Raw genomic sequence first — 7,832 nt, 5'->3', positions numbered from 1 at the left:
GATACCCCCTCCCCCCCCCCCCACCGGTCCACAAATGAGATTGGACCAAAGCGCTCTGAGCATACTATAAGCATGAAAGTAGCGCTATATAAAAGCTATAATAAGAGCTAGTTATATATATATTATGTGTATTAGAACAAACAAAAAGCAATTGATTGGTTGACGACTTCTTGAACATTGCTCAATAATCGCATGCATAACAACATTGGATAGTAAAATTCGATTCATTCTATTCTTAACATGGTGCTGGTCTAAAGACTAAATCGTGAGTACTGAACCCTTGTACGGCCCTGGGAGCAATATAGGCCTACATTTCTGATATGCGCGCTCAGGTTAGTATCAACACAAAAGAAAACTCATCGACAAGCATGACGGCTCTGCTGTTTCGATATTCATTGTGGATATGAGTTACGTGGGGCCTGAAATCATAACGTTAAGGGTGCAAGATGTAGCCCGCGGGTAGTAGTTTTAGGCATCATTGGACTGAAGGATAAGAATCAATATTTAGATGCCACTATCTTAACCTATATGCTAACACTTTTTTGTGTGGAAAATCTGCTTATAGGACTTTGTAATATTTAAACGTATAATTATGCTTCCATATTAAATTATCGTTTGTCTTTTGCTTGGTTTTTCAGGTTACGTTTGCCAGAAGCCACTAGGTAATCTATCTATCTATCTATCTATCTATCTATCTATCTATCTAATCTATCTATCTATCTATCTATCTATCTATCTATCTATCTATCTATCTATCTATCTATCTAATCTATCTATCTATCTATCTATCTATCTATCTATCTAATCTATCTATCTATCTATCTATCTATCTATCTATCTATCTAACTATCTATCTATCTATCTATCTATCTATCTATCTATCTATCTATCTATCTATCTATCTATCTATCTATATATCTATCTATCTATCTAATCTATCTATCTATCTATCCAGTGCTGTTTTCTTGTAAAGAAACAGGTACCGGTACTATATGATAGATTGCCTAACTTTTAACTACTAATAAATTAATAATAATACAAAAAAAAGTAATCATTTTTTCCGCACATTGAAGAAGGTGCCGGTACGCCGTACCGGTGCGTACCGTCACAAAAAAGCACTGTATCAATCAATCTATTTATGTATGTATGTATGTATGTATGTATGTATGTATGTATGTATGTATGTATGTATGTATGTATCTATCTATCTATCTATCTATTTATCTATCTATTTATATATATATATATATATATATATATATATATATATCATTCTATCTATCTATCTATCTATCTATCTATCTATTTATCTAACTATCTATCTATCACTACTAAAATGTTGCTTTATTTCGGAAACATTTTTTAATTAATGCATTTATATTTATTATATAAATTATGTAAGATTAACTCCTAATTATTTCATGTAGTATTTTCTTTCTATGTCAGATCCCAACGATGATATGATGCTGGACATAACAATTAGTACCAACAGTGAGCTAGAGGCAACACCAGATGAAACTACAGTGACCGATTCCCAAGACAACATTATGTCAAAAACAACATTTGAAGCAACCACATCGACAGATTATAAGCTCAACGATTTCAGCGCCATCGTGTATTCAGTGACAATATCTAATGAAAATACAGCGACACATTTAGATGCCAATACTTCATTTGTTGTGCCAAATAATATTAGTAGTATGTCAGTGACACGAATTAGTGACAACAGTATGGCACTGACACTATCTAGTGTCAGTGATATGGCACTGACACCATCTAGTGTCAATGATTTGGCACTGACACCATCTAGTGTCAATGATATGGCACTGACACCATCTAGTGTCAATGATGTGGCACTGACACTATCTAGTGTCAACGATGTGGCACTGACACTATCTAGTGTCAACGATATGGCACTGACACCATCTAGTGTCAACGATATGGCACTGACACTATCTAGTGTCAACGATGTGGCACTGACACTATCTAGTGTCAACGATATGGCACTGACACTATCTAGTGTCAATGATATGGCACTGACACCATCTAATGCCAACATGATGTCATCGACCACCACTCCAGCATTGGAACTTAGCACATCGGTTTTAACACCGGGTATAACAAACGAAAACACTTTGAGAGCATCTTCAACGAGCTTCATCGATTCAAAGAATACTAACACAATAATTGAAGAGTCGCCAACAATTTTAACAGAGCCAAGCTCGTTTCGTCAAAATACAACAGCGGCAGCATCAATACATCCATCACTACAGCAGCTGTTCTCAATCTTTTCCCTTATTTTGACGACCTCATTGTCAACACCAACGTATACCATAGACTACGCCCAAGCCTCGATCCTTGACTCCCTACCACCATACACTACTCTCGCCTCCTCATCGGCCAACCTTACTCCCTGCTCAGCGACATCATCGTACGCCACAAAATACGCCATGGCAGCGTCTTCTTACTCCACACCAACATCCGCGACGTATACCGTGATACCTTCACGGTACCTATGTCACTGCAAATGCAGTACGCAAGTACCTAACCAAAATTACCAAACATCTTTACCACTAGTGAGAAAGGAAGAAATACTAATAGAAATTAAAAGCCGGCTTCATGTCGATGTTAAGGTAAGAATTTTTTAAAAATACATGTCCTGCATTTGTTGGTATAAAGTAGATAAATTGCTCACATAGATCCTTTAATACCCGCTTCTTTTGCCTTTATTAAATATCATTTTCGCACAAGATCATTAAAATGTGCCAACTTGAACAGTGGCGTAGCTAGGGTGGGGGTAGGAGAATTTGAAAATCCCCCTCCTCCACTCGAGGTGGGCCCCCAAAATGAGTTGTTGTTTTTTTTACATTAAATATTACGCAAAATGCAGGGGCCCCTAAAGAGGTCAAGCCACCCGGGAAAAAATTCCTAGTTACGCCCCTGAACTTGAATTTAAACATTATTATGATCTGATGTCTGGTCGTGTGGTGTGTGCCCCTGGACTGTCGTTCAGTGTCTCGGGTTCTAAACCTGTTCACTGCCATCCCTGTCATTATGCTGGAGGTTTGCGATAGGATATAGTTATCTTTAAATGTCTTGGAAATTTTAGGAACACTCCATATATATATATATATGAAACCCAAACAGTAGAACTAGCGTTGAAATCGTCTCAAACGCTGGTGTATATACGATATTGATATACAAACATATTTTAATTGGATCTTAAATTCTACTTGTAAGTGATCAAACTTTACTTTTATTTACAAATATTTATAGAATCCATATTAGTTTATCATTAGTCTAAACACAATTTAAAATACAAGGTGGTCTCGGATTATCTAATTTTAACTGACTCAAACCTTTCTTGTTGTCGCTATTCACAGTCTTTTCTTTATCAGCTTTTCCTGTTCCTGTCTAGTAAGCGCCCGAAAACTCTCTCTAAATAACAACATATTACCTTTTTATTCATACACACTATTACCCTATTAAAAATGGCATTGTTTGTTTTAAGACATTAATGTTATTGTAGTCCAGTATGGCACATACCGTATACACAATACTGCTTCTCGTTGACTAGGGAACGTGAAAAAAATTAAGACATCTGAGTGACCTCTCTGTATGTAGTGTTGTGGGCTAATATAATCTGACCTCTTGACTCTATCTCAATTATTACTTCACATTAGCCCCGTCTAGTCTCCATAAACGCCGCTATTTCTAACCAACATCCACAACGAAACTACCTCTATACTATCGCCATGTTGTTCCCCTGCTCGTCTAGTCTACTACGTCATTCGTCTGTCTTACTACGTCATTCGTCTGTCTTACTACGTCACTACTTTTACCGTCGCTAAAAACAGTACACAATATATTTGTCTAACAAAACTAACATACTCTCTAAACTAGTGCATAACAGTAGTGTCTGTTCTATTTATAGGGATTGTTGTTGTTTTTATTTGAGGAAAAAAAGTCCTTGTAATCACAACTCTTTTCCAATATGGATCAATAAAGCAGCCCTTGTGTTAGTCATAAATTTTGTGGATCTTTTGTCATATATTTCTTTATCTTTTTCAGAACTCTTCAACAACTATCAGGAGATTAACTTGCGCTGAAGACAAAAGAAAGTCTGCCCAGACTGTGGGAAGTTTCGCAGTGATAGCTTTAGTGATAGTCTTTGGTAGTATCATAGTCTTAGACTTATCTCGTTTAGTTCAGTGTGTTACTAAAGGTCAAGCACTACCTGTGAAGAAGAAGAACCAGCGGAGTAATATGATAAAACTGAATTCTGGATAACGTAGTTGGGCAAAAATATAATATAATTTATATGAAATAATCCAAAGACAACGAAAGATTGAACAAAGGGTGAGTAAAGAAGCGCAAACAGGGACGTCCTCCGAAGTCCTCGCATAGCCTGGCGCCACACTTTCATGGAGGACCTCAGAACAGTGGACAACAGGTGAGAAGAGGCTTCAGACATTACCAGTAACAGATATCTGAGGAGATAGCTAGCTGCCCAATGCACCAAACGGCGAGGAAAGATCTAAGTCTAAGTAAGAGGACTAAAAGTAAAGATCGAGTTGAAAACAAAAGAAGGAAGTATAAAGCAAGTGAAAAGAGAAATGTTTCAACCAATGTGGAACACTACGAATAAACTTGTTTTTACTGTATAATAATTCAATATATATATTGCAAGTATGAATAAAGATTTCTTTTGGTTTGTCAAAATAAGAAACAAGTAAATTTGGTCCACAACTTCATTAGTATGATTTTTAAGCGGCCCCCGAAAGGTGAAAAGACGGTATTAGTTTTGTGTGAAATGTCTGTCCGTCCGTCCGTCACGTTTAGATCTCGTAAACTAGAAAAGATATTGAAAATCCGACTTCTCAATATTTTAGACCATTCAAAGTTCTGATGCAACGGCTACTTTTTTTTCTGAAAGCGAAAAATCTAATTTTTTAAATCACTTATGCAAACAGTTTTTTAAAGAGAAAAAGCTAATTAGTATGCATTATAAGTTAGACCTAATTTATAATGAATAGTAATCTTGTAAACGTTATTTTCCTTTATCATTTTTATTTATATCGGACAATTGATAGAAATTAAGTCTTTTCAAAACAATTAGATCAATTATAAGACATTAGTTAGGCCAGGGGAGGTGCGGTGGCTGAGCGGTAAAGCGCTTGGGCTTACGAACCAGGGGTCCCGGATTCGAATCTAGGTGGAGACTGGGATTTTCAACTTTGGAATCTTTGGGCGCCTCTGTGTCCACTCAGCTCTAATGGGTACCTGACATTAGTTAGGGAAAAGTAAAGGCGGTTGGTCGTTGTGCTGGCTACATGACACCCTCGTTAACCGTTGGCCACAAAAACAGATGAACTTTACATCATCTGCCCTATAGACCACAAGGTCTAAAGGGGAACTAGTTAGGCCAGGTTCACATCTAACTTTACATTCACTTTCACCTATCCTTTGATCTGCTGGACCGTTGAGGCACTACACAAGATCTGTTAACCTTCTTTCTCCATTCTTATCTCTCATTTGTCTTTGATATAATTTCATTCGGATGTTCTTTCTTAAAATATTGAAGCCTGCCTAGGTGGACCACTTCGGGGGCCGATTTTGAGTTTGTGTTTCCACACAAACTGTCTTTTGTAACCTTGTTTTATTTACGAAAATGTTTTTTCTTGAGGCTTTGAATAAGAGACTAACCCTGCAAATCAATTAGATACTCAATATAAGACATCAGATAGGCCAGGTTCACATCTAACTTCACATTCACTTTCACCTATTCCTTGGTCTGCTGGACCTTTGTGTCACCACGCAGGATCTGTCAGCCTTCTTTCGCCATTCTTCTCTGTCATCTGGCTTTGATAGAATTTCATTATGATATTCTTTCTGAAAATATTCATACCTTCCTTTTTACCTATCTGGGTGGACCACTTCTGATAGAATTTAATATCGATATTCTTCTGAAAATTGTGAAACCTGCCTTTTTTCCTGCCTGGATGGACCACTTCTGATAGAATTTAATACCAATATTCTTCTAAAAATATTGAAACCTGCCTTTTTTCTGCATGGGTGGACCACTTCGGGGGCCGACTTTGAGTTTGTGTTTCCACACAAACTGTCTTTGTAACCTTGTCTAAAGATAGCATTACGTACATGCCTTTAATATTTTGATCACTATTTCTGGGAATTTAAACATATGCAGAATATTGGTCTATAATTAGGCGCCTTAAAATTGATGTCCTATCAGGGTTGATTTAGCGTATAAGTTTTTTAAACTCTCTTTTCAACTCAATATTACAATTTAAAAAAACATCTACATCCTACATCTAGAAAGCCTATTGTGACGGCGTGCAGGGTTCAACTCTGTGAATATCGAGTTAACATCACTAAAGTTTTTTTTTCTTGGAGTAGGCCTACTTGGCCGTGACCCTATGTCGAAGGCGCCGACTTGGCCCGCTTCTAAAAAAATTTGCCCATCACAGGACTAAGGATATGAGAAGGTGAATTTCCATGCTAAATGATTTAGCTGTAATATTAGTTTAAGATGGTTTTTTTTTTCTAATAAGATTTATCCACCTTTTTCGGCTTCCGTCTCGGGTAAAGCTAGGAGAAAATCCTTTCAAAGCTTTTAGTATATGTTTTAGGAGAATATTAAAGAGGAAAGATAAGAGAATGGATTGTTGCAGCACTCTTATTGGTATCTGCGTAAGTTTTTCTAAACCTGGTTTAGGCCGACATAAATTTAATTGCAGACGACATTTATTTTGGATCCTAAAGAAGGATGGCATTGTTGGTGTTGAGATGACAGATCATAAAAATTTGTTTCCATGGCTTTTTATATTAATCTAAGGCGCTTTTCTATGTCTAACAGTCTTTATGTCTAAAAATGCTAAAAAAAGGGAACTTTTTTCATAATTCTGTGGCATTTTACGTCTCGAGAGACCTTTTCACTTCGCAACTTCTTGTGTGACTAAAGAGGCCAATCTTTGATACACAGCTACGGTCGCAGGTTGGGCATTGCATTTTGACCCTTCTTTCTGCTTCTGTTGTGTATGATATCTGCAATCTGTGACCCTTCCTTTATGCTCTCTCTCTCCATGTGGATCTATCCAGTGCTACTTTTTCCCAGCTGCTAGTGTCGATTTTGAAGAGCTTCATGTCGCGTTTGCATACATCTGTAACCGTAAAAGTGGGCGAGCAGCGGCTCTCCTGCCTTCTGTTAGATCTGCCATACACATAATTATGACGTTGAAAAGAGCAGATGTAGCTCGTTTTGTTTTCTCTGTTAAAAAAGGTAGAACTGCTACATTTGTAGCCAGAGCGATGTTTAAAGAAAACTATTAATTAACTATTCTTTTAAGAATGCGTCTCAAGCAAATTCCAACAATTGCTCTTTTGCATTATTAGATTGTCAGGGGCAAGGGCATTGATAATCAACCCCGACAACTTGACAGGTGGAGTTGATTATAATCAAATTTCATCTAAGTTAACGTTGTCTCAGAGCCTGGTGCTGTGTTTCAAGGACAATTTATTCACTTATTTCACTTCAGAACGAGATAGCTGGAGGTCAATCACTAAGCCCGCGGGATACACATTTGAGACCAAGGACAGACGAGGACGGTGAAAAGAAAATCTTAATCGACCACCGGGGGACGATGGTTATGCTTGCCCTGGATGTGGCTAAATATGTAGGTCACAGCTGGGGCTGCGTAGTCACTACCAATACTGCATTCCTCATTAATCTTTGGACTTGAAGACAAGGCTTAGTGTTATTTCATTGGCTTTGTGAGCAAAATATTTAATAACATGCTAATGTCACATGTTTA

The sequence above is a fragment of the Biomphalaria glabrata genome, chromosome 11 (assembly GCF_947242115.1).
Source record: "Biomphalaria glabrata chromosome 11, xgBioGlab47.1, whole genome shotgun sequence".
NCBI classification, from domain to species: Eukaryota; Metazoa; Mollusca; class Gastropoda; family Planorbidae; genus Biomphalaria; species Biomphalaria glabrata.
Note: the sequence above shows the minus strand (reverse complement) of the source record.